We start from the raw sequence: 27,916 nt of genomic DNA on the forward strand, positions 1-27,916 counted from the left end.
TTCTCCTGGTTGCCACCATCCAATGCTCTCCAGTTGTTACTTCCTCCAAACTCTAAGCACCCCCTGCTAATGTTACTGTCCCCGTCAAACTTTCACCATTGCACCGAGATGTTACCTTCTCATGTTTCATACTCTCACCACTTCCTCCTGATATCACCACCTCCTCCAACGCTTTGCCTCTCGCTCTTAAAACTGCCTCCTCTTAACTCTGACAACTTCCTCGTCCACCCAAATCTCAACACCAGCACCTGACACTATGACCTCTAACTCCTCCCTCCTCCTCCTAACACCAATACCTCCTTCAGCTTGTCACCTCCTACTCATCAGCCACGTAACTCCTTCTCCCCCTGGAACCTCCAGCAGTTTCCTGTCCTGCACTGTCCTTTTAACATTGTCTAAAGTCCTCCAGTCGAAGGCCACAACATGCTCCAACAGCCCAAATCAAGCAACTGTGGAGGCTGGCTTTTATACTCTGCTCCCTCCACCCCACGGTTGCACCTGTGAGTGGAAATTGAATAAACGTCTTCTTTTGATTATGTCTTTTGATCATAATTCAGCCATGAGATTTTGGGTTCACTGCGGCAAAGTGTTTCCAGCTGACACGTCTCCTCCATACTTTTGTGTGATTGTTGATGTTTCTGGGCATATTCTGATGTTTGTTTTTTTAAAAGCCTTTCACTTAAAGGTTTGTGATACAGTTTCCTCGTTGGGGCAGTAGGGTTCGCAGTGAATCAGGGGATGGGGTCACCAGTGCTCAGACTCTGGTAATTTTGGGGGTGATGTGATGGTCCCTTCCTGCCCAACAGGACCTCATAGAGAATGACCCAGGGATCATCAGCATTCAACACCCCCAAGTCCATTATCCATTAGGTAAGGGTGGCACTCAGACTCTGGAACCACTCTGTGTGTGGCCACTAAGGAAGGCAAGGGTATTTGTCCCATAGCCACCCTTCTTTTCATATGTCCGTGGTTGACTCATCAACTAGATGCCTGATGAGGTAATTTCCATTGGTCTATTGGTAGGCTTCTCAGAAGATCACCAAGAAGGTGTATGACTGTAGACACAGGAATCACTTCATGACCCTTTTGGTTGGTATCTTTGGCCCTGGATAGACAAGTGAAAGGGGCATAGGCAGTGACAAGCATGAACTTCCACCCCGTCAAGTAGACTTTATGGTCTCTTTGGCCAAAAAGATAGCTGGCTAATCTAGATCTATGGTTGCATAATTCTTTGGTTTGGACTGGTGCTTCCTGCTGCTAAATAAATAAAAGGGGTTTTTGTACCCCATTCTTAACTTGGGAGAACACTATTCTGAGTCGGACCAATGACGAATCGGTCTGGAGTATAGATGGTACTGCAAAAAGACGCATGATGAGCCAACGCAATGATATTAGGCACACTTTAACTTAATTAAAGCCTTCTTGGGCACTTCAATGAATTGGATCTGCTCAGATCCATTAGGGAGTCAACTATGGTGTAAAGATTTAGTATGAAGAACCTCTAATAGCCACTGAGGCACAATAATTAGCGTGACTCCTTTTTAGTCTAGTTTGTTAGGGATGGGAATTTTCTGGCTGCTCTTGACTTGTGGTTGGACCATTCTTTTGATACCCACTTAGAAAACTAGATATTTTACTGAGGAGAAGAAGAGATCACACTTATCTGTGTTAGTGGTAATACCTATCTTCGGTAAACAGTGAGCAACCAAGTAGGGGTGCTTCAGGTGATCTGCCCAGGTTTGGCTGTAAATGGAGATGTCCATCAAGGTATGGACCCAATTATGCTTGATGTGGCTGTAGCCAAATTGTAACACTATGAAGTGACATAGACCCATCAGCGTGACAAGGACTGTGTTCTCTTGGTCCTCAGGGGCGAACAGTATCCGACAATAGCCCTTTATGAAGTTGACTGTAAAGATGTTGTTTTCTAGGCCGATCCCATTTGATCATCTCATCTGCTTTTGGTGTATGGTTGTCATCGAACTTGGATATCTCATTAACCTTACAGAAGCTGATTCAGAAATGCCATGTTTGGACACCAAAACAATTGGCGACAACCAATGGCCTTGTAATGGCTTGATTCCCTCAACATGGAGCATCTGTTGGACCGCCACCTCTTTAGACTTTCTTCATGGTTTTGGCAGAGGATACAGCCGAAGTTGGACAGACTTCCCTGGGAGAGTATCAGTTCACTGGAGGAACTGGTCGATCACAGAAATAAATAAAGGAACTTTTTAAAGCGATGAACAGAGATTATCTTTTTATTCCCCCAGTAGGTATTCTGGAAACAGTTCTATCAGGGATGTAGACTCTTGTTGTTTAGCATAAGTTGGGCCATCAAAAAGGGTTTGGTTGGTTTCTGCCACACCTTTAGCCAGTTCACATGGTACTGTTGACTGGCCTTTTGTCAGACTCCTTACTGCACTCTTATTGTGATCACGTATTGTGATCATTCAGTACTTGAACAATTTCATATGGTCGTTACCAAATGCCGATGAGTTTGTTCTCAGAGGTGCATAACAGAATAAGCACTGTGTCCCCCACCCTGAAGCACCTATGCTATGCTCTCCAGTCATATAGGTGTTTGTTTTTTTACTGGGTGGCATAGATTAATTCTCTGGTATGGCCTTAATAGTTGCTGCCTTCTTCCTGGCCTTCCTTTAGGATATCCTTGACACCATAGGATTCCTAGTCATAGACCAATTCAAAAAGGGAGAACCCAGTTGATTCCTGAGGTGTGCTTTTTCCTGCTGGAAAACAAGCAACAGAGAAATAACTTGTTCTATTTGATTATGTCTAAGTTGTCAAAAATCCAGTCAAAAAGATCAACCTGCTGAGGGTGTTTACCTGCAAGGGCTTTTTCAATCCATTCAGGGCTCAGACAATGAAGGGAGTTCCATGGCCACTAAAGATCTCCTTAAGAAACCTTACCCAAGAAATTCAGAAAGTCATGGTATGAAATGCTTAATCTTGATCTGAGCTGTGTTACTTCTCATGGGAATTGCCTCAAGAAATGGTGTGGCATAATCAAGGATGACTTGAATCAAATGGCTAGATTCAATGTTAGACAAGAGTGACAAAGTCACTTTCTCGGCAGCTCTTGTCTTTGGAGACGCCGTGTAGCGCAGCCCCAGACGAACGCGGAAGGACATTTTTGCAAGTTTTGTCACATATGGACAGCCTGGGTTAGCAGCCGTTATGCACAGTGGGTGTCTCCACCATTTCCACTAGAGATGACACCACTTACCGCCTCAGGTACATTTTTGTTCCCTCATTGGCTCATTTATTGCCATCCAGATATCTATACCCATGATGGATACTTTCACTTATCCCTGTACTGGATAAGCCTCCGATAGAGAACCCAGGACTACCACGCACTCCATCACACGTCCTGATGAAGGCCTGCCAACAAAGCTGCATCATATAGCTCTTTTCTAGGCCGAAACATAAATGTATTACTAGTGACTGTCATATGTGTCAACATGTAGGATTGGTGTGACCTCTCACCCTGAAATTTTGGTTTTGTTTACTTGAATCAAATGGCTCCTTGATTTGGATGGAGTGAGAGATCCCATCACTTCCCTGACTATCCTGGAAAATGGTTCTTCAATAATGGAAAAGAATTCTAGGGAGGGGCCATACTTACATTGTGGAGAGAGTTCTTCTGGTGTACGACACACTCTGGGCAGAATATCTGAATATTTTGATATATACCAAGCCACAAGAACCTGCTGAGAGAATTATTTTGGATCTTGGTATTCCCCTTGTGTTCCAGGGAAAGGTGGGAGCAGCCCAAGTCCATGACCACCATTAGGATCTGGTGAGGGACTTGTAATAGGTTTGTTGATCAGGACCCTGTAGAGAAGCTCAATGCTCACCAGCAATTATAGGTGGTTTGGGTACAGTCTGAGCTCAAGCAGGGATCATTGTGCTGTGCCAAATAAATCTTCCTAGAGCTGGGATCTTCACATTCACTAGAAGAAGCCTGAGGGGAGGGAGGGGACTTGGGATCTGGTCCCTCCCTTAGTGACTCATCAGTTGTCCCAAAAAGATAAGAGGAACCAAAACCTGCTTGTTCCTCTATAGGTTTTGCCCATCTCTGTGGTCTCCCCCAGTTGAAAAGGTAATGTACTGTTTGAAAATGTTTTGGGCAACAGGGTTTTCCCTGTTCACCAGAAGGTTCACAGAGCCATGAATGAAGGGATGACTTTAACTGTTCACTGAAAGTTCACTTAATACCAGCCCCTAAATCTGCCTCATACCTGTTAACCTGTCCAGATGTATGGCAATGCACCACATGTGGTTTTAGAAGCGATTTCCTCAGTCTGGTACATACCAGTACTTTCACCTTTCCGGGAATGTCCACATTGTCAGCGATGTACCAATCTGAGCATGCCAAACCTGGGATGGATCTTGGGGGAATACAGGCCCTGGGCACAGTGCACTGCACTTTCAAGTTTATGATGGACAAGACTTCAATAACCATCTTTGCAAAATTGCACAGTTCTATGTCACAGTAGCCGAGTGGAACCACAAATGACTGTACTCTGGAAGTATGATTTCCGTCTTTTATTTCTCACAATGACCAGAAAAACCCAAACAAAATAGTTATATTGACAACAAAAACACAAGTCTCTCAGCCTGTCACTCCAGGGGGTCACTGCTCATTGGTCAACTGTACAGAGTCATGCTTTCTCAGCTTTTTCTGATCTCCACTGGCTCCTCTTGATGTAACCTTGCCCAAGCTCTTAGCACCTCTTCCTGATGTTACCTCCTCATCCTCCAAACTCTCGCCATCACATTATGACACCACCACTTTCACCAGCTCTTAATCTCTCCCTGCTAACACCTCTTCCAGCTACTCACTTCTTCCTGCCTCCCTCTCCACACATCTTGCCTCCAGTAGTCTCCACTACTCCACTGCCTTTTTAACATTTCAGTGGTAGAAGTGTACAGAAAAAGGAGTAACTGTGATCTCGGGGTAGGCAGAAGCATTGTGCAACTTGTGACAAGGTGTTGCAGTCGGGGCATTGCAATAGTCTAAGTGACTAGTAACTAAGGCTCCTATTACAACTTCACACTTGCACAGGGACATGAATGGACATATCCTTATATAGAGTGTTGAATATGGTTGTAAAAGTAGAGGAATGGTGAATAGAAAAAAATAAAAGCAGTGGAACACCGCTCCCATCCGTTCCTGCTCTTTTCTATCACTGTAACATTCTGCAAAGTCCTCCAATCACCAGCCACAACCCATATTCAGCAATTATGGCTTCTGGCTTTTATACTCTGTTCTCTACTCCCGCTGGTTGGGGCTTTTCCTTAGGGTCTGCATCTGTGACGGGGTTGCGAATAAGGGTAGTGCTTGCTTTTTCTAACACCTGGATTAGTTTGAGGCTTAGGGGGCCGAACCATAATTGCTGAATATGGGTTGCATGAGAAGTGTGAAAGTAAGAGTGGTTAACTCAGGAATGTCATGTGGGGGATGCTAGGGTCGCAGCTGCGACCCCTGCTGGCTCCATTGCTACCCCTGTTGTCTCCCTTGCTACCCCAGTGTTAGGCAGAATTATATGCAGTACCCTTTGGGAACACTACACACAATTAAGACTACAGGTGTAAGCACAATCTCACCTTTGGTACAAGCCTGTACTACACAGTTATTTGGTAGCAGTGTCTGAGCAGCCAGACGTCTCTCAAGAGGGATGTGAGCAGTACAAGATGTTACACAAAGGACTTGCAATCACAGTAGTTCAAACAAACACTTACTCAAGGTTTCTTGGTAAAGGAATATACATTTATTTACACATTTAGTTAGAAAACATTCCACTAGTAAAAAGCAGCTCAATATCACACAATAATACACTACAGTACTCAACCAATAGGTTTCTGAACAAGTTAGGCTCCCCTGAAGTGGGAGCAAAATGGCACTTCAGTAACTTTCAAAAGTGGTAGAAAGACAAAGGTTATAAGAATCAAAACACAGCTACTTTCATAGGCAGGGCAAATAGTTTCAGTTTACTACAAGAGGCAATTCAATTCAATAGGCCTGGGCCAAAGTCAATGGTTCAGTGTCTTGAATATGGTAGCACAGTTCTGGTAGTAAACGGTTAAGTCTTTGCCAATGTTCTTGGAAGTAGTTTGCAAGGAAAAGAGTTATAATAATAACAATAATAATAATAATAATAATAATTTTGCATTTATATAGCGCTGCTTATTATTACCCACGGTGTGTGGTGCTCATTTATCGACCTCGGAAGGATGAAAGGCTGAGTATATGTCAGATTACGAGCAAACAGGACTCCAAAGTTGGGAAAGTTTCACAAACTTTCACCACGGCAAAGAGGACTTCTCTACCGCACTTGCACAGTACCTTATGGATAAAGAAAAGCTGTAGCTGAGGCAGTTGTTCCTGGCAGTTCCTGCAGATCTCGCTGTTGCTGAGCCTCAGTCATGGGACTAGAGGGAGGACGTTGGGAGGTTCCTGCACCGCACAGGGAAGAAGCCGCCAGCTTGGAAAAATGTCGGTTTAAGGTGTGAGTGCCTTAAAGTGCATAACCTGGTATCCATCTCACTGGCTATCCGGTTTTCAGCAGCACTCTGATGAAAGTTCGACCAGTATGGAGATGGTTTCCAGGTGGCTTGTGAGTTGGTTGTTCCCAACAGCTCAAGGGTTAGTCCTCCTTGAAGGGCTTCTCTGTCGAGGGAGTTACAGGCAATTCGGACCTGCAGCAGGGCTTCACCGGGCAAACCAACGGTCCAGGAGTTGCAGCAGTCGTCTTCCTTCAATTCGTCTTTGGTTCTTTCATTCCATTGGTCGACTCTGCCTTCCAAGTCCCAGAGACATGCTTTCAAACAGTTTTCTCCCATTCATTCTAGCCTAGCTGTCACTCACCCAGCAGGGTGGCTGTCCTTGCTGGACAGTCAGCCATCCAATCACGCCAGAGTGCATTCAGGTCTCCTAGGACACTAAGCACAGGGACATTCGGGCACCTGCCTCACGTCCTGTCAACCCCAGACACTCAGGCGCCAGAGGAGGGCTTCAACACTGAAGCCCGCCAAAGGCCAATGAACAAAGGCACCAAACTTGGTTTGGCACACAGAGACATACACTAGAAGGACCTTTCCAAAAAGAAATGGTGAAAAAAAGTCAGTTGGAACCAGTTTTTACAGAGGGGGCTCAGACGCCATCTTGAAAAACATGGCTCCGGTGGATTTTAGCTACCGGAGCATTTAAACAGGTGGCGGTCGGGAAAATAATGGTATTACCACTGTCAACAGCCATTCTAAGAGGAAAGGGTATCTTTTGAGGGCTACGTGAGTTTTCTAGGCATAGGGAATACTATGTATTTGTGCTGGATCTAGCTAATTTAAAAAGACTAGTAAAGTCAATTTAACTTTATATTCACTGGGAGACAGTAGTCAGTCCCAAAGAAAGTATTTAAACCTTGGGAAGTCTGAAAGACATCCCTGTGCCACTGCACTGAGGGTGCTGTGTGACACACAAGAAAAAGAGGATGTCTATGGAGTTGTCTAAAAGTCCACATCCAAAGAACACAAAAGTAAAACGCACATCAAAATACATGAAAGATTGGAAAAAATGGCTCACACTCTTTTCAGGTGAAAATTAAAGTCCTAGAAATCCAGTAAAGTTGCTGGGGGTCTCAAAAGGTAAGGACAATTAGCACATTTCTGAGAATTCTCCCTAACACCCAGGTGAATAAAAGTGTTCTTTTTCTTTTTTTAAAGTGTCTGTGGGCATTTACTTCGCAATGAGTCCAATGCTTCTCCAATGTATTTATCATATGCTGTTATGCCATTGGAAGGGTTTAATATTTAATAGAATGGTAGCATCTAGCATGGTAGTGATGAATTGACCAATAAACCCCAAAGGTATGTTATGCTACTGAGCTTGTTCTATTGGTGTGGGAGTGTCTCCAGATCATAAGTGGCATACCTGTTGTCAGATTCTTCCAAGATAGCTTTGAAGCACCTACAAGTACAGCACCGAGCTATTTATGGGGGTGCCATCAATTTGGCACAGGGAAAACAATAGAGGGTAATATCTCCAAGCATGCAGTGAGACTACCCTACCATTGCCAGAAGTCTTCTTGTAGGCTAGTGCCGACACCTGGGACATGCGCTCTGGGATGTATGTCAGGGATTGGAGCAAAGTGCAAGGGACACTTCTTACCGGCAAATCAAAAGACGAGTAAAAAAAAGAAGCATGCACAACTTACAGTGAGAATTTCAAAGGCTGACAAAGAAACTGAGGATCAGAGTTCTAGGATTGAGTGGCAAGAGTCTAGGGAATATGTGTCCATGGGTTAGCATGGCCTAATACAGTACCAACTTGCCCAGATGTCTCTAGAGATAGACCGTGCCAATGCAAGCCATTGGCAACATCTGCCAAGCAAATGCTGCCGTGAGTTGTGCAATAGAAAATAGGTGCATTAGTTTACAGCTCACAAATCACATAGCCAGAATGATGACAAAAATCCCACATGAAAGATGGAAGTGAAAGGTATACAATGATGTGCCTTTTATCATTGCCATAGAATGTATTTCATAATGTGTTTTATTCCATAGAACCATGTCATGATGAACTATAATTAATGTAACAAATTAACATCAATATAACAAGATGTATTTAAAATAAATAGTAGCAAGTTACTCTGTAACACATCTGCATATCATCATATTACATATGTGTAGCCAAATGATACATATGAAAACTGTAGAAATCTTTCTCGCATTGATCTTGTTTGGGAACACATTCACTTAGGCCAAAAGGTGGTAGTCTACCACTGCCCTAGCACTGCCTTCAAGCTGAAAGAATTGGAATAGAGTACAGAAAAGAGGGAGGGAAATGGGATGTGAGGAGGGTCAAATAGCTTGTGGATGTTCTTTGGGTATTTACCCACTCATTACCAGCCAAGACAATGCAAAATATTAGGGTCTTTCCTATGGACTACCAGCCCCTGCCCACCCAACACTAACCCTCCTAGGATCTCGTTGAGCTAGCTCTATTATACAGTAGCTGTATCCTCCGGCCAGAGGTCTTCTGGGAGTTAACAGCTTAATTGCAGCTGTAAATGAGCCCCTGTCATAATAAAACACGATTTAACCTTTGGCCACTTGATTAATAAGTAATGTGTGCCCTTCTTTCTGTTGTTTTTGAACTTAAGTCCGTTTAAAACAAGTTTCTTATATTTTATTTTTTTTTATTTTGATATAGCTGATTAAAGCAACTTTTCAAAAATCAAAACAATTATTTCACATTACAATTACAATTATCACAATAATATTTAAAAACAATACAAAATATTGAGAATTTTACAATAAGTAAATTAAACACAAAATGAGAGCATTAATATAAACAATAACAGAAAAGCTTTTAGATAGTGACATTTTTCAATTAGCTCTAGGATGTCATTACGGCTTTATTTCACTAGGCAGAATAGTTTCTAGAAACTGCACTAGAGCTTTTATCACAGAAAATTTTGTGTTTGAAATTAATATACTCCAGATCTGATTTTCATCTAATTCGATGATCAAATTTAGCATGTTTGAAAAGAACTTAACCCGCTATTTGTACAGCTTGCCACAGGATATTACCAGATGTTGAAGCGTTTCTTTTTCAGTAGCAATCTCACAGTAACGACAATAGTTCATATGAGCTGGAATAACATTACGCCTGGCAGTTTTGGCAAAGCCAATAGTTGACATCATGTGCCTAGGTAGTCACATCATTTTCCAGCTATTACCATCTTTTGGGAAGGTAGTGCCATTGTGGCAGTCCCCAGCAAATGCCCAGCCAAGTCCTAAAAAGCCAAACCTAAACCAGCCAAATGTAGAAACGCTGTATTTATTCTGAGGAAGCAAATCATAGGTCAATGACAGTCAACTCTTCTCTTTTTCTATTAGGGGGAAAGATCGGTTTTCTTGGTCGTTTAGTTGGTCATGTGTTTAGAGTGAAAAACAAGAGAACATATTTTCAGCTGAGGTTGAGCTAGTACATATGTCTGAGAGAGATAATCTTCTCTACATATATATTTTTAGGTTGCTAAGGGGAGGTCTGCCATCCAAAATGGAGGAGGGGCCACTCTTTCTAGCTACTCTTGTCTCTGTGAAGTAAATTTTGAGCTTTACATGTATGACTCTCCCAGAATGGTTGACATACCTGCTTCATTCCAATCGGGAGATGTTGGTCCAGTCATGTGTTTTTACGTGCATTATTTCACTGATAGTCTTGGATTTCTCCATTCTAAACACAGGCCTTCACTTCCCACAATGCATTGCAAAGAATAAAACAGGGCTCTGCTACTATCTTCCAAGTGGAATGGAGCATATTTGTATGGATGGACTGAGGTACGCAATACCACTGGGCAGAAACACATTGGCACACGCAGTGAGATGTGCCCCTTGCAATTTCTGTACTCTGTGCCTGCTGATCACGTCAGATTCAAAACTGGCCCCTTTCTGAGATTAAAGTAGCAGTCACCTCCACCATTTTGTATGACAAACTCATCATGATGTTTATTTTGTAAACCATTTTTGCAAGTATATTATCACCTCTTTTAACCGTTTGGAAAGGAATCTTTCAATTCTGTATTTTATTAATAGTATGGGTGGCTAGAAATTATTTTGTATCTTTTAACAATTCGTCTTTTAATGTGTTTTTAGTTATATTTAGTTTTGTATTAAAATATTTTTACTATGCAAATGGTGTAAACCGAAATAAAGTATTACTTACTTACATCAAGAAACCTTTTGCTAGCACATATAAGTGTTTAATTGGGCAAGTCTTTTAACTTATTCCAAGAAAGACTGAGATTTGCTTGGACAACGGGACGCTTTCCTCCAGACTATTTTTGCTCTAGAATTATATTAAAATCGCGGCAACACCTGAGAGTTGCGAGAGACTTGGATGGCAGGTCTACTGTCAGCAGGTGGTAAAACCTGGCGACACCGGGCATCCTAATCTGGAATCAACTCCTGTGTTCTCTTTGGGCAGAAGCTGAGTTTACAGGCTGTAAAAAGCTTTGTTAAACTTGTTCGTTCTGGGCATATATTGAGCTCAGTGTTTCTCACTATATTGGTTGTTCAAACAATGTTTTCCGTTCCAGCGGCAACAGTTCATCATCGGCTGGTTGACAGTGCATTATTACCTTATTGTTGTTGGTGCAATATACACTGATATTAATGCTACATATGATGATCCATTATTGTATGAAATGCATATCACATTACAGTGATATCAGAACCATATTTTTCTTCGTGTACTGGAACAATGCTATGTGATGCCACTTCCTGTTTTGTCAAGGGGTAACATGTTGTGTGACATCACTTCCCGAGATGTCATCAAACGTCAAGGGTCATGTGTTTTCACTTCTGCTACCCCAGGCATTTTGGTGAAATGATGTCCCTGGGTTTTCTAAAGGAGGGAGAGAGCCAAGCAAACCCAAGAAGGAGAGAGAAGTTGCTATTGATGTTCCAGAGGAACTGGTTGGTCCATGGGAGATTGTAGAGGATGCTGAAGTACAAAATGGCACCACAATGCGGGGAGAAGGAAGGGCAGCATAGAGATAGTGGAAACAGATTAAGAGGATACCGAGGTGAGCAAAACCATACTTCACTGCTGTACCCCACAAAGGTGCACTCCTGCACACTGTAAGCCAGTAGCGGGGGCAGCTTTTGGTGGCAGGAGTGGCTAATAGGGCACCAGCAGGAGGCTGGCGGTGCTCTAGACACCAGGGGGTGAGAGGAGAGGGGGCACCACCCCTCCTCCACCCCCGGCTCCGCCACAGATGTAAGACTTGAACTCATAGGCAGCCTTGCGGACAACATCCAGCATTCCACAAAAAAAAACCTTGGGGTGGATCCCTAGGAAGGAGCATTCAGGAGAGCCTCAGAAACACATATCTGCACTGGAGCCTTGGTTCTGTGTCCACGAAAACTCCTAATTCGGCAGAGTGGTTCAGAGGGCCAAACAACCTTGTCCCCAGAGAAACCAGGAGGGGAAGAGACGCCCCCTTGCGGAGGTAAGATGTTTTGGACACATTTGAATTGTGACACTGGGAAGACTGAGCATTTGGTTAGCACTTTCCACCTGATTTTGGGATTTGGAGGATTTTGGAGCACTGGGCACCTTGTTGGCAAACACCTTTGGAGTAAGAGGGCAGTCCCCTTTCCTTTAAATCTTGTGTTGAGAACCTCACTTGCCCTTCCCTCTCCATATAACCTGAGACTTGAAGCTGACACGTTATAAAATGAGGAGGTTGGCTAACTGGTTGTTCTCTCTACAGGTTCGACTATGGGCAGATTACACCTTAATGACTGTCTAAATCACACATTTAAATACCTTAGTGCCAGTGAAACGATTCAGCACAATTTACCTGCAGGTGTGATTCCGATCACTAAAAATCACCATTATAAGTCTCAATTTACTTGCAGTAATTAGGGTCATTCATCTCACGCAATCACTTGGTATCTTCTCTGCACAGTTACTAACAAATATTCTTAGTGTGGAATATTTTTCCTGTGCATATACACAGTGCTAATGATTTTCTATATTCCTTGGTAATTTTATTATTGATTTGATCTTGTTTGTATGTCTTATGTTTTCTTTAAATAAACACTTCAACCTAATTCAGTACACCGTCAATTCTTTCTAAGTGGGTGGAGAAACCAACTTTGGATGTTGAAATTTACAAAAAATGCAGAACCTGAAGATTGATGAGAAATTCATAGTCAATGTTTACGGTAATATTGCCATGCTGGAGTTGAATCTATTTGTTTTCAATATTTGTTAAATGCATTGAATTTTGTTTTAAATATGAGCGCTCCGACAGTGTGCGCAAGGTTGTCCTGGGAAGTTAATTGGGGGAGGTTTCATCCCATCAATCAATTTCTGTGGCAACCATTCTGCTACCTGGATATACTGCAGCGTAATTCCTATCATACACACATCGCTATTAACCGGGCTACTGCAGTGCTCTATTCAGCCAAGGAGTCCTTGTTGTCACTTTCCATTGGCAACAAAAGTAAACATGTTGCGATCAATGTTAGGGAGAATTCTCCAGAATGGCTAATTTCCTTTACCTACTGAGTCCCTCAGCAGCTTTGCTGGATTTCTAGGATTTCTTTTTCCACCGGTAAGAGTGTGAGCTTGTTTTCCCACTCTTACATGTGTTTTGCTGTGTGTTTTACATTTTTGTATTCATAGACTGTGGAGCCTCACCTACTCCACAGGCATCATCTTTTTACTGTGTGTCACACAGCACCTTTAGTGCAGTGACACAGGGTTGTCTTTTTCCGACTTCCCACTTTAAACTCAATTTTCTGGGACTGACTACTGTCTCCCAGAACATGTAAAGTTGCCATTGACTTTATTAGTCTTTTTAAAATCACAGAACCAGTACAAACTATCTTCTGTAGAGTACTGGAAAGGGTTAATAGGTTTCACTTTTTGTCTGTCTTTCATAGAACATTATTTTGTTCCCATTTCTTTAAGATTTGGCTGGTGGCAGTGGTATCTTACATATTTTTCCTACCGCGGTTTATTTAAATAGCCTTAGTACTGTTTTAGGCAATCTTTGTAGCCTCGAACTTAAATCTGCTGGACCCCATTTACTTGTATTTGGTTCCGGCTGAGTTTATTCGCCATTTCTTTTGGTAAAGGTCTTTCTCGTGTTTTACCAGGTTTGGGTCCTTTGTTCGATGCCCTAAGGTGGGGTTCTGCACAGAAGCCCTCCTTAGGCGCCTGAGAATCCGGGGGGACTGGATGTGAGGGAGGGGTTTTAGGCCCCCTGCATAGGGTTCCCTTGGAAATCCAAGTCGCACTCTGGTTTGATTGGTTAGGTGGCTGTCCTGCCCGGACAGCCACCCTGCTGTGTGATTGACAGCCAGGCTGTGTGAATGGGGGAAAACTGCATAAAAGGCAGGTCTCTGGGACTAGGAAGACATAGCCGCCACTGGATCGAGAGAACTGAAGAGAAGCTGAAAGAAGAGGACCACTACCACGACTGAACCTCCCGGTGAAGACCTACTGCAGTTCTGAATCTCCAAACTTCGATGACAGAAGATCTGCAAGAAATCTTCTTCCCTTGAGCTGGTGGGACTAACTAGTTTGCCAAACACCAAGCAATGCCACCCTGCCTTGTTCGAATTTCCTGTGCACAGCTGCAGTGAACCGGATAGCCAGGAGGACTGGACCCTGTTTGGGTTTTAAGGAGTGAACCTTTATTCGTTGCTTTGCTTTGCTGCTGGTTTCTTCCCTGGGCAGTGCAGGACCCTCCAGTATTCCTACTTCGTGTCAGTCCGACAGTCACTTCAGGAACCGTGAGCCTGCAGGATCTGCCAGGAAGGTCTGCCTCAGCAACAGCCTTCTTCTTCATTTAAGGGACTGTTCTAATCTGGTTGTTCGTTCTGTCTGACCGCGGTGAAAGTGTTTGAAGTCTTTCTCCAATCCGAGGGCTTGTCCTTCTCTACTCTCTTAAGTATTTATTCCTCTGACCAACTTCGTTTCGAACTCTTGGCAAAGACTTAACCGCAAACTACTCTGAAATGTGTGATCCTCTGCAAAGACTCTGAACCATTAATATTGACCCAGGCCTATTGATTTGGATACTCATTGTAGTAAGCCTTTTATAGATTGCCCTGCCTACTTACTTGTTGGTGCTGCTTAATCTTGTACAACCTTGTCTTTCCCTCCCTTTTAAATTGCTGGAGTGCCATTTTGCTCACACTTCATTTTGAGCCTAAATTGTCCAGAATTCATTGGGTGTTGTGTAGTATATTAAGAGTGTGATTTTTCTGCTACTTCACTTAGGGAATTGTTGTACAACTGAAGTAAATGTATATTCTTTCACTCAGAAATCTTGAGTCAGTGTTTGTTTGAACCATAGTAATTGTTGTCCTTTGTGTAACTGTTGATACTGCTCACTTTGCTCAGCCATCGCTACCACTTTACTGTGTAGTACAGGCTTTTACCAAAGGTGATTTTGTACTTGCACTTATAGTCTTAATTGTTTGTGGTGTTCCCAAAGGGTACTGCATATGATTCTGCCTAACACTGGTGTACAGTGGTGGGGATAAAGTATAGTAATTACACTAAGACTGTTGCTATTCCTTGGATCAACTATCCACAAGGCTAAACATCACTAAAAAGCACATTTTAATCATGTCTGATATTGAAAGCTACAGTCAGGAGACCCTCCTTAGTTACACTGTGGATTATTTTAAAATTCTGTGTATAAAAGGAATCTCTCTGTTAAAGGCAACAAGTCAGAATTAAGTTGTTAGAGAAACAAAGTCTGGGGAGTAGGTCTGAAATACTTGCCCCTCGAGCAAATGTGGAAAATGATGAGGATGATAATGGCCCTCATTACGACCCTGGCGGAGATCGTGGTGCAAAATGCACCATGGAGCACGGCGGAAAGCTGCCGATACCGCCATGGGGGTTGGCGGATTTACCGCCCCATTCCGACCTTGGCGGGGCGGTAAATCCCCAATCCCCATTTTACCCTTCCCCATTCCCATTTTTGCCCCATAGGGTATAATGGGAGTGGGGAAGGAGTTAATTACGCCACCGTAAATTACGGTGGCGTAATTAACGACGAGGTCCCGTAGCGCCATGGATTTTTCCGCCCGGAAAAAACGGGCGGAAAACTCACCATGGCGCTACGGGATCTCGTAGTAGGGCGGACGGGTCCGCCGCGAATAACGCTGGCGTAGACCCACTCCGCCAGGGTCGTAATGAGGGCCAATGTGTCTGATATTATGGATGAGTTAGATGAGGCAGATGTGTCCCACAATGTAGGCCTTACTGCTCCTCTACCTATTCAGCAACCTCAACCTTTGTCCACTGGGACCCCATCAGGTCCTATACTCAGACCTGAATTCATTGCTCTAGAAAAGATGAGGCTTGAATTGGAATTTAAACGTATTAATGCTCAAACTGAACAAAAGCATCAAGAACTAAAACTCAGTGAAATGGAGATGAACCATGCCTTAGAAATGAAAAAGTAGTTATTGAAAATGCTTCTCTCCCAGAGTCTTCTAGGTCTTCCAGTCCTAAGAGCCCCTGTATGCCTAATGAAATTGTTGGTATGTATGAGGCTAAGCTTGATATTTTGGATTGGTTGGCAATGTTTGAATATAACCATGCTATTCAAGACATCACAGGGAATCAGTTGCTTCCTGGGCTCTTCTCTAGGCTACCCACTGTTGCATCTGATGTTGTGATGGAGTTGGGGGAGGTGGATAGGATGGATTAAGAGTGTGTGAAGCTAGATCTAATTGCTAGATTTGGGAAGACCCATTCCCAGTACCTTAAGAGGTTTAGGACCCTCAAAAAGCATGATGGTACCCCTTGGAATACCTGGGTATGTGGATGTTTGAAAAACTTAGATGGTTGGGTTAAGGGTTACAGAGTAAACACTTATGAAGGTATGAGAAATCTTGTTATGTTGGAATCAATGTATGATGCCTGCTCTCCTGAGCTCAGTCAGCACTTGGCTGATTCTAAGGAGATAGATCCAAAGAAGTTAGCTAAGGCTACTGACTTGTGGGTTGCCAACAGGGCTACTCACAGGGATTCTGGGGCAACTCAGAAGAAGGATCGGGGAAAGCAACCAAAGAAAGATAACAAGGAGCATTCAAATACCTCCAATCCAAAAGACCGCCCCAAACAGCAACATAAGGGTAAACCACAAGGGAAACCAAATCAGGCTAGTGTACCATCTGGACCCAAACCAGATGGAGGTCAGAACAAGCCCCAATTCATCAAAACATTTGGAAATGTTATGTTTGTGGGTCAACTGACCATGTGAAAGGGAATCCCAGTTGTAAGGATACACCTTCAGGGGTCCACACTGTCTCCTTAGCCTTCTCCCCAGAGAAAGAGTTACATATGGCGAGTGGAAACTTTTACCTACTGGCTGATAAACCCATGAGAGTCTCAGCTAATATTTCTTTAGTGTCCCTGGGTTTGTGGGAACAACAGAAATTAGATGTCTATAATTCCATCCCAGATAATACTAAAGAGTATTATAAAGATAGTGTTCTTGTGAATGGCCAGGAGACCCCTGCCATCAGAGATACTGGAGCCAGCATACATGTGGTTGATGAATCATTTCTCAAGGTAGAGGATGTTGCTAAGGTACCCACATGCCTAACCAAGTTAGCTGGAGGCCATGTGCAAATGCTTCCCTAGTTACCAGCTCTCATCCAGTGTAATGATATGACTGTCAAAATACCTGTTAGTGTGCAGAGTGAAGTGCCTGGGAGAGTCCTGTTGGGTAATGACCTGAACACTCTTGGAGTTGTGTCTAGTACCCCCAGGCCTCCAGTAAAAGGAAACAGGAGCTCACTGGGCCTGCAAGGGAGAGGACCCTGAGAGGCTCTCCAGGGGAATTGATAGAGGAAACTAACACCCCCACCCCACAGGGGTTGCTCATTGCTATTTCAGGAAAGAAAGAGGCAAAGGGGAAACCCAAGACCTCCAAGAAGAAAGCAGATAGCACCCCTGTGCTACCAACGAGGACATCCCCAAGATTGTACAAAGTGACACCTGTGACTCCTCCACCTGATGAGGCGGAGTGTGAGGTACAACCCTGTGTGGCAGAGCCAGCTTCTGAAGAGTCAGATCTGGAAGAGGACATAACTCTAGTTCGAGAGCTGGGCCCTGTTGACCATCCTGAGCTGCAGTCTTTACTGGCAGAAGGGGGACCCAACAGGGCAGACTTCAGAAGAGGACAAAGAGAGTGTCCTACTCTTGAAGGTCTTCACCTACAGGCAGCTTCTCAGCTCGATGGGCAAGAGCCTGGGAAGCATAGGTTGCACTGGGGAGATGGCCTCTTCTACAGTGAACCAACTGAGTCTATCTCTGGGGACTACAAAATACTTGTTGTGCCCCTACAAAACAGACTCCAGTTCCTACAGTTGGCCCATGAGATACCTTTGGCTGGTCATTTGAGTTTCAAAAAGACCAAGGAAAGGCTCTCCTTATAATTCTATTGGCCTAAGATGGGTTCAGAATTTGACAATTTCTGTAGGAGCTTTCACACTTGCCAAACCTCTGGCAAGAGTGAAGCCAAGAATGTGGCACCCTTGGTGCCTCTCCCAGTGGTGGTGGTTCCTTTTGAGAGGGTGGACATATATTGTTGGTCCCCTTGAACCTCCCACATCTTCAGGAAATATGTTTATCGTGGTTGTAGTAGACCATGCTACTAGGTATCCTGAAGCAATACCTATGAGGACTGTTACGGCTCAGGCTGTGGCTAAGGCTCTACTTGTTTTTTTTTTACCAGAGTAGAGTTTCCTAAGGAAGTGATATCTACCAGGGGATCCAATTTTATGTCCCACTACATGCAAACCATGTGGAAAAACTGTGGTGTCCCTTACAAGTTCTCTATAGCCTACCATCCACAGACAAATGGACTGGTAGAGAGGTTTAATTATACTATGAAGAGCATGATAGGTGCTTTAGAGGAACCCCTTAAAAGAAAGTGGGACCTTCTACTGGCATTCCTTCTCTATGCTTTTAGAGAGTTCCCTCAGGAGGGAGTTGGATACAGTCCCTTTTAACTTCTCTATGGCCATCCAGTTAGAGGTCCATTGGCCCTGATTAATGAGGGGTTGGAGAGTGCTCCTTCCCCCAAGCCAGAGTGACTGACTATGTGATAGGTTTTTGGAGGAGAATGTCACACATGATGGAAGAAGCAAGTGATAACTTGAAAGCAGGTCAGGCTCTGGCCAAACATTGTGTCATGATCTCTGCTTCCAAAAGATCAGGACTTTCCCGACTCCCTTGGAAGCAGACCCATAACCCCGGTTCCGAGTGCCAGCCAGTCCCAATTGGGACCTTTTGGACCCTGTCCTGGCGCCAGTGGCACCAGGCTCATAAAGATGCCCAGTCCCAGCGCTGGAAGCGCCGGGCTCATAATGCTTGGGTGGATTTACCTGCAGCAGACCATGCTGCTTACTTACTTGCCAGTTGAGCCCCTGATCCTCTTCTGTTTGGGACTACTTTTCCTGTTGGGTGGGGCAGGAGCCACTCCCTAGGTTCAGAACACTGGAACTCTTCTGGAAAGCAGGAACTCTTTTCTTACCTAGGCGTGGCTGTGGCAGGAGACACCTAAGCACTACAGGAGGCTATTTAAGCCACACCCGATGGATGAATCTTGCTTTGCGTTATTCTGCATTCTCTGCAGCAGAACGCTCATCGTGTCTTCTGCTTCTGATCCTGGGCCTAAGGGAACAAAGGCTTACCATCCTGGAATCCAGTCTTCAGCAGCACCTGAAAGACAAAGAAAGAACAGGTTAGCACTACGGTCTTCAGTGGCAGCGCATCTCTTACCTGGTCCATCGGCTGTCACCAACGCCTCGCGCTGCATTCCGGCATCTGAAAGACAAAGGCTTACCTACTCTTCGCATGCTCCGGAGGTCTTCGCACTGCATTCCGGCATCTGAAAGACAAACGCTTACCAGCTCTTCGCACGATCCGGAGGCCTTCGGCGCTGCATCCCGCATCTGAAAGACAAAAGAAGGTGCGTTTAAAGACATTGGGCAACTTTATTACTCACGTGTCATTACTCCTTCCCACGCCGAATCCAGTGGGTATTCCAGCACCCTTCAGCTTCTCTAAAGCTCCGAACTTGTACCTGCAAGATAAAAGGGACAGTTAGTGCGCATCGTGAAGCAGGCTACAAGCGCTTACTTACGTGCTTCCAGGCGCTTCTAGTCCTCACGCGGGTTCGATCCTCAACTCTTATCAGCCCGCCATCCACCATCGCCGGAACCCTGCAAAACAAGAGATATCATTACAAAAGACTTTTAAGACATTTGAAGTGCCCAGAACTTACCGTTCGTGCAGTTAACGACGGACAGCAATCCTCTGAGGTCAAGAGGCCTGCACCCTTATCCAGTGAAGAAACTGGTTACGGCACCCTGTCCCGAGGCAGATGGAGAGCTCGGCGTTCACTTACCTAAGGTGAGGGCGTTAACCTTTGGGGTTCTACAGGAGAAGAGAAAGGGAAGAGGAGAGAGGCACCCAATAACCCCAGTTCATTAATCCCATATTTTCTATCTGCAGACCTCTTACTCTTCGAGTCAGACATACAGTGCACAGAGGTCCAGCCCAAAGAGCCAACCGTGTGTTACACATCACCTTTGAAGATACGGCATTCACCCAGTCAAGACCGGCGCCTCTGCGGGAATCAGGTGAGCGTTACACATTGGCATGAACAGAAGGCCAACATGGCTGAGTTTACTCAAGACCAGCTAGTACTAGTTATGGTGCCAACAAGGCAGAGGGCCTTGCAGGACAAATCGATAGGACCCTTCAAGTATGTGGGCAAACTTGGGGAGGTGAACTATCTGGTGGACTTAGGCAGACCTCTACAAGTCCATGGTCTAGTCCAGTTGTTCTAGTACCAAAGGCAGGATCCAAGGAGATGAGATTCTGTGTGGACTATAGAGCTCTAAATGCAGTCAGCAAGACTGATACCCATCCTTTGCCAAGGACAAGGACAGATGAACTGGTGGACAAACTTGGTGCAACCAAGTACCTCAGTACATTTGATCTGACGTCAGGCTATTGGCAAATAGCCCTAACAGACCATGCCAAGGAGAAAACTGCATTCTCAACCCCAGTAGGTCTCTACCAGTTGAATGTGATGCCTTTTGGATTAATGAATGCATGCTATGTTCCAAAGGATGATCAATCAAGTTCTGAATGGGATGGAGGACTTCTGTATGACATACTTGGATGACATTGCAGTGTTCAGCCCTACTGGGATAGAACATGCTGGTCACTTAGGATATGTTTTGCAGGCTCTTGAGCAGGCCCATCTGACCATAAAGGCAAGCAAATGTCAAATTGGTCAGAGCAAAGTGGTCTACCTTGGTCATGAGGTAGGAGGAGGTGAAATAAGGCAATTGCCTAGCAAAGTACAAGCTGTACAAAACTGGGCCACCCCTACTACTCAAACCCAAGTGAGAGCCTTCCTAGGTCATACTGGGTACTAAAGGAATTTCATTGAGAACTATGGGTCCATAGCTTCTCCTTTGAATTTAGTCTCCTCCCCAAAATTCCCTAAAAAGGTTACTGTGTAGTACAGGCTTGTATCAAAGGACAATTTGCACTTGCACTTGTAGTCTTAATTGTGTGTGGTGTTCCCAAAGGGTACTGTATACGATAATGCCTAACAATCAAATGCATACCTTCTCGAACCATTCAAATACACCGGCACCTTGATTTCTCGGCATATATAATACAAGTCCTCTTACGATTTGAGTCGCTCACATTTTACCTAGCTGCCTTCCCTTTAGAAGAGTGGTTCTAAAACTTTAAATGGAACAAATACCCTTCCTCCAAGACCTTCCTATCATCTATCTTCTTCTCTATCTGTGGTGTTCCCCAGGGGTCTAACCTCTCGCCCTGGCTTTTCAACCAATACCTGGCAATTCTCGCCCACTGCATTGCCATGTTCTGCTCAAATTTCCAGTGTTATGCTGACGACACTCAACTCATTTTCAGGCTGCACTAGGCCACCTCCTCTCCCTCTCTCATCTCTGATTGCCTAACTGGCATTCAAGATTGGTGTGCCACCAATGATCTTTGTCTGAATGCTAGCAAGATGGAAATCCTTCTCATCAGCACACCTTCACCATCATTTCCCCTCACTCTCTGGCCAGCCTCTCTTGGTCCTTCTCTTACCCCCACCTGCGAGGCTAAGAACCTCAAGGTCATTTTTGACTCAACACTTTCCTTCTCCTCTTTTCTGAGGTCTCTAAAAAGTCAAACTTCCTACTGCACCGTCTCATTGGTACTCTGCCTTTTCTCACCTTCCCCCAGAAGCTCACTGTCTCCCAAGTTCTGGTTCTCTCTAGGTTGGACTATTGTAACAGCCTCTTTCTAAATCTACCTGCCTCTGCTCTCCAACCTTTACAACTAATCCAGAACAGGACTGCAAGATTTGTCCTTGGCCTCAAGCCCTGGGATCATATCTCTCCAGCTCTGAAATCCCTTCATTGGCTCCCAGTAGATGCAATGACTACATTTAAAACCCTCTGAATTTTCCCCAAGGCTTTTTGGGTGCTGGGTCCAAAATACCTTCAACTGTCCCTCCATAAATACCTCCCCTCTCGAGCCCTTCGCTCCTCTACTTAAAACTCCCTCAGGGTCTGTCATTTTTCAATGAAACATGCTGGTGGTACATCTCTGTCTTTGGCTGGGGCCTCCCTTTGGAACAGCCTCCCTGCCACCTTGAAACTTGAGGAAAACCATCTCTGGTTCCGGAAGCACCTCAAGACCTTCCTCTTCGCTTTGGCCTTTGCCCCTCTTCTCACCTGCTGATCTGTTTTATCTCTCGGAGCAGTACACCTCTCCACCCTGTGTCCTTCGGGCCCAGGTACCTGCCCACCCTGCCACCCTCTTGCACTGCCTCCGGGCCACCCCTTGCACTGGGATCTGTATATGTACCCATACAGTCCCCAACCCACTTTTCTTCTTCACTTATCAGATATACCCTATCTGACGAACCTAGCACTTGCCACTTGCTGGCTGTACTACCACTGTTTATTCGCCTTTATTATTTATTTAACTTATTATTATTATTATTATTATTATGTATTTATTCTATTTTCTCCTCTGTTTCGCACATTCCACTTCTCCCCCCCTTCCAAGCACTTTCCCCCTTTTCCCTTTCCCATGCACTTGCACATTCTCAATGTCACTGGGCCTAGTAAGATCAATGTTTTTGTTCTGCCTTGTTCCCCTGCCTTTGCTTGATGGCGCTCTGAAACACTTGTGTATGAGTGCAATATAAATAAAATATCATTTCATAACAAATGAATGTTTTGTTATAGTTGAGTAATAATCTAATAATACTTGCGTTATTTTCCTATTCTCTCCCCCCTTTTCTTTTCCTCTATGGCCGTTCCACATGAACCTAATTTTGTTTTTGTTTCTAACAAATCTAAAACAAGTTAGTGTTTTCTCCAGGCTCTTTTAAAATGAGATTCTACTTTGAAAAGTTGTTACTGTAACACTATGTGTCCAATTACTAAACGTAATTGATGCCCTCATTGAAACAAATGAATCTTGGCATTGGCTCTGTCTGTGGGTTTGCACTCTGTGTGAAAAAAAAAAACGTTCTCACGGTACCTCACGCATCAATTGTGACCATCTCCTTTGTTACAATGATCAGCCTTGACAAAGACTTGCGTGTGTCGAATCATGTGTGGGCTGTGTTTCACAAAACTGTGGTTATCAACAGTGCAATTAAACCTTTTATTGAATTCTCTGCATAATCATTGAAGTACAAACCAAGTTTTGCATTAAATGCATGCATATTTTGGACCACAGCAGTTTTAGGACACTCTATAAAACCGATTGAGCGCAACAGTGCCATAGGAAACTCTCTTCTAATCATACTTTCCGAAGCACCTGAAACAATTCGTGCTACATATCACGTGTTCATATATTGCCCTATCCACCTAGTGACCAGTGGCATAGGTGTCGAAAACCCACTTCATGAGCCAAACTCGGAACAACTGAAGTTCTTATGTGACACAAACAGATCTAGTTTCAGATGTCCTAAAAGTGTATATAAGGGTTCTCCATTTATGCAACTATAACTCAGCCGTCTGCACAGGAATGCCTTTGTGTATCAGCCAGACCATAATGATCTTTACTTATTTGGATTACTTGGATGAGCCCACTCAGTCACAATTGTTGACGCAGTGCATGGCAATACTATTGACTGTTAACCTTTTATTCCTAGAAAATTATATGCTAAAGGCTTCCCCTGTCTTACCACAGAGCACATATACTTCTACATATGCATTGTTTAGAAGCAGCCACTCCTCTGGAAAAACGACCATATGTCAGAAAATGCTGCCTGCCCATGGCTGGAGATCCTATGGAATGTTGCCCGGCTGAAAGCAGTAGAGCTATGAGCTCTGCTGAGACAGAGAAGATATACCCTCAGACATAAAAGTACCAGGACTCTGTGGCTGGCCCTGCTCACAGCAGTGAGGATCACATGCAGTGGCTCCTCGCCATGTGGGTCAGGTACTCTCATCACAGATCCTGACACAGCAGACATATCACATATGTGACAAAGGCCGAGGATTCCGGTATGCTGGCCTCTGAGGAAGCAGTCTAATCCTGCAGCTCCTCGACCCTCTCCTTGAAGACATTTCATTGAAGATAATGAACTCAAAGAAGAAGATTGGAGAGGCAGAAAATCCTATCCCTAAAAAACCTAAGCATATTTTGGAGATGAGTGATACTCCCAACTCTAAATATATGTATACTATCCAGCTGCAGGTAGCACAAGATGTCGGTAAAGTCGAAGATTCTATGGCAGATCTCAACCTAAAGGTGTCTCAGCTGGACAGCAGGACCTCAGACTTGGAAAAATCTTCAATCTCCATGGGTTCTGAAATTGCTGAGAGCTTCAGAGCCTACAACAACCTAAAGGATGAATTGCAGATGGAGAAGGAGAAATACCTTGAATTGGATAAGAAGTTAAGAGGTAAAAACCTAAGACTGGTTGTGATAGAAGAAATGGCGGAATCCAAAAGTGAGAGTCTAACATTCTTTGTGATACACGTCTTTAAGGACAGTTTTAATTTTGGCTCAATCACCATTAATGATATTGGCGACACCTTTAGAGTTGGGAAGAAATTGGGTGCCAGAGCCAGACATATTCTGATTGCTTTTGTAAACTTCAGGACATGAGAAAATCTACTGAAAGCAGCCGGGACGAAAGGCAGGGCCAACTTTAAAGGGAACCCCAATCTTCCTATATCTGGATTTTCCCAAGGAAATTCTGCTGACTAGAAGATCCTTTAAGGGACCAAAAGCTTTAGCCAAGGTTCTGAATATCAAAGCTCACTTGAACAAAAGTAATGTGATGGCCCTGGATCTTCCCGATGGGGAAAAAAACACTTCTGACCCCCAAAGAGGCTATTAAATGGCAGGAGAAACTAAAGAATGACTCTGCCTTCATTTCATGATGAGACCGGATGCTCCTGGCTCTCTGCTGGTTATTTTACTTTTTATCTTGCTACTGCTTTATTTTGGCATTTTTTATGTTATTGTTATATATATTGCCCTACGTGTTTGGGACGGTTTAACGTTGCACTTTTGAATAATAACTATGAGCTACGAAGCGAACAAACTCCATTGTCTTCGTTCGTAATTCTCCCATGTAAATAAGAGGAAAGGATCTTTGCTTGGTGGTTGATCAGCTGACTCTGGCTATTACGTTTGTTCAACGTTACATGGTGGCAGTGAACTACAAGGCACAGCCGCTCAATGCAGGTTAGGTGCGTTACACTGGGACGCCCCTTATTTCGCATACTGGGTACCTGGAAAGTATGTATGGATCGAGATACTTTTTAGTTGTTATGTTTTGCTTCTCTCGCATTTGTTCCCTCCGCCAGCGACCTTTGCATCTTTCACCGTACGGAAGATGTTGCGTAGCAATTTCAATTGTATACGCATGCGCGAGCCGCATCGAGGCTCGCGCATGCGCAGAGATTATTAAATGCGGTGCGCCGGCAGTTCGCGCCGGCGACCGGAGCAGACACACGTCTCCGGCGTCCACTCTCTGCATGCCTGCATGTATGCGTGTGTGTGTGTGCGAGCCCTAAGGCCCATAACACTGGCGATGAGGGCGGACACGGAGCCATCCTCCGCTCCGACGGCATCGGAATGAAGGTATGCTGCTGCGTGTGTATCGATCGAATGCACACGGACCCACGCGCACGGCCGGCAGCCATTTTCTTTTTCTCTTCTCGAAACGCGGAGTGCAGTGGTTGCGGGCCGAGAGGGTGCTTGTGCGCCATCTGCCTCCTGTACTGCTCCAGAGACATTTTTGGAACCACCACAGCCCAGACACCACAGGGTTGTGGTAAAGACAAGAAAGAGAGTGTGATTGCACTCTGAAGACCACCAGTTACCTCGGCTCTTACCAGACAAGGACCACTGTGAGTACACTATGGGGGAAGAAGGAGAGGAAGAAGAAAATGCTGTCACCCCAATGCCTCGCAGAATGCACAGTACTCTGGCTCCTATGCCTGAATTTGACACCACGGGCCCCCCATCCAAGTTAGGGCCGAAGTTGATCACATGGGTTAAGAAGCTGGAAATGTTTTTTAGAGCCTCGGGGGAAACGGAAGATGAGGAGAAGATTGCCATCATGGTCTATTCTGCAGGGACCGAGGTTCAACGCATTTATGACACTCTCAACATTCCAGCAGCGAATTATGATGCGGTCAAGCAAGCCTTCCATGACCACTTCCTTCCTATGGCGAATGTTGACTTTGACAGGTTTGTCATGGGTGCGGAGAAACAATTGGAAGAGGAATCACTTGACCAGTTTTGCGCTCGTCTGAGACAACTAGCGAGCTCCTGCAGATGGGTCAACGAGGAAGAAATGGTTCGTAACCAACTGCTGCAAGGTTGCTGCTCAGGTAAACTGAGGAGACAAGTGCTAAGAGAGCCCGGACTGACTCTGCAGCAAATTCTGGACATGGGGATAGCGTACGAACTGGCGGAGGCAAGAGGGGCGAAAATGGACGCTGCTACACGCTCCAGGAAGGAGGAAGAGGCATACGCTATAGGACGCTCAGCCATGGGGAAGGCAAGATGGACCCCAAAGAGAAGTGAAGGGCCCACGATGCAAGGGAATGTCTCATCGTGCTCATACGATCTGCCGCATGCGGGAGAGTGCCCAGCAAAGTCAAGGACCTGTGGTCGATGCGGCACACCGGGACACTATGCAAGAGTGTGCAGGGCGACGACGCCAGTTACGGTCTTGAGAGGACCAGAGAGAGTCGGCAGGGGTATCGCTGGAAGAGTAAGGGGCGTGTCCTCTGTCGAACAAGGCATGCAAGATCTCAATATCGCGGAAGAGGAGGAGGAAGATGAAGAAATATTTTTCATTTCAAGCATTGCGCAAGACCCTGGGGACCGTCGACAACCCAAGTGCACCATCAACATTAGCGAGATGCCAACTCCGGTCCTCATAGATACTGGGGCGTCCGTCTGCGTACTTGCAACAAAACATTACAATGCTCTTCCTGGCCCACCAAGGCTGACGAATTCCACAGCGCGATTCTACGCATTCGGAGGGGACACACCTCTTCCCATCCAAGGAGTGTTTGTGGCCCCGGTCTCTCATGGTCAAAACAGAATAAAGGTGAGGTTTTTCATCACCAGCATGAGCCCCCACTCCCTCCTAAACTGTGCCGCGTCGGAAGCGCTCAACATCGTACACTTCACCCTTGCTGTGTACTTCACAGATCTGGACCGCCTATTACAGCGTTTTGAGAAGATATTCACTGGCATCGGAAAGCTCAAGGCAGAGCCCATACCGTTGCACATAGATGAGTCTGTGAGGCCGACTGCGCTGAAACATCGGCATATACCTTTTCATCTCAGGGAACAAGTGGTGAAAGAACTACAGTCACTGGTGGACAAGGACATTATCGAGAGGGTAGTTGGACCCACTCCCTGGGTCTCCCCAATTGTGGTGGCCCCAAAGCCGAAACAACCAGGGGCAGTACGCATCTGCGCAGATATGAGGCTGCCCAATGTAGCAATCAAACGAGAACGCCATCTCACACCAACCCTAGATGACATCGTAGGAGAGCTCCAGGGAGCCAGGGTCTTCTCGAAGCTAGACCTGAGGTCAGGCTACCACCAGTTGGAACTCCACCCCGAGTCCAGGTATATTACGACCTTTACGACCCATGAGGGGTTGTATCAATACAAAAGACTTAGCTTCGGGATCTCGTCCGCAGCAGAGGTCTTTCAGAATGCCATCAGGGGGCACTATCAGGACTAAAAGGGGTCATCAACATGTCAGATGACATCCTAGTGTTTGCAAAATCGGAA

At 44.9% G+C, this 27,916-nt stretch overlaps 1 protein-coding gene across 1 annotated transcript in view; it reads right to left on the minus strand.

Moving 5' to 3' along the window:
* The window catches only part of LOC138503894 (mucin-5B-like), a 1,431,798-nt gene that overhangs the window by 185,571 nt on the left and 1,218,311 nt on the right, over positions 1-27,916 (minus strand). The window lies entirely within an intron of this gene.

Source organism: Ambystoma mexicanum, chromosome 11 (genome assembly GCF_040938575.1).
Source record: "Ambystoma mexicanum isolate Mex_15411 chromosome 11, UKY_AmexF1_1, whole genome shotgun sequence".
Classification (NCBI taxonomy): Eukaryota; Metazoa; Chordata; class Amphibia; order Caudata; family Ambystomatidae; genus Ambystoma; species Ambystoma mexicanum.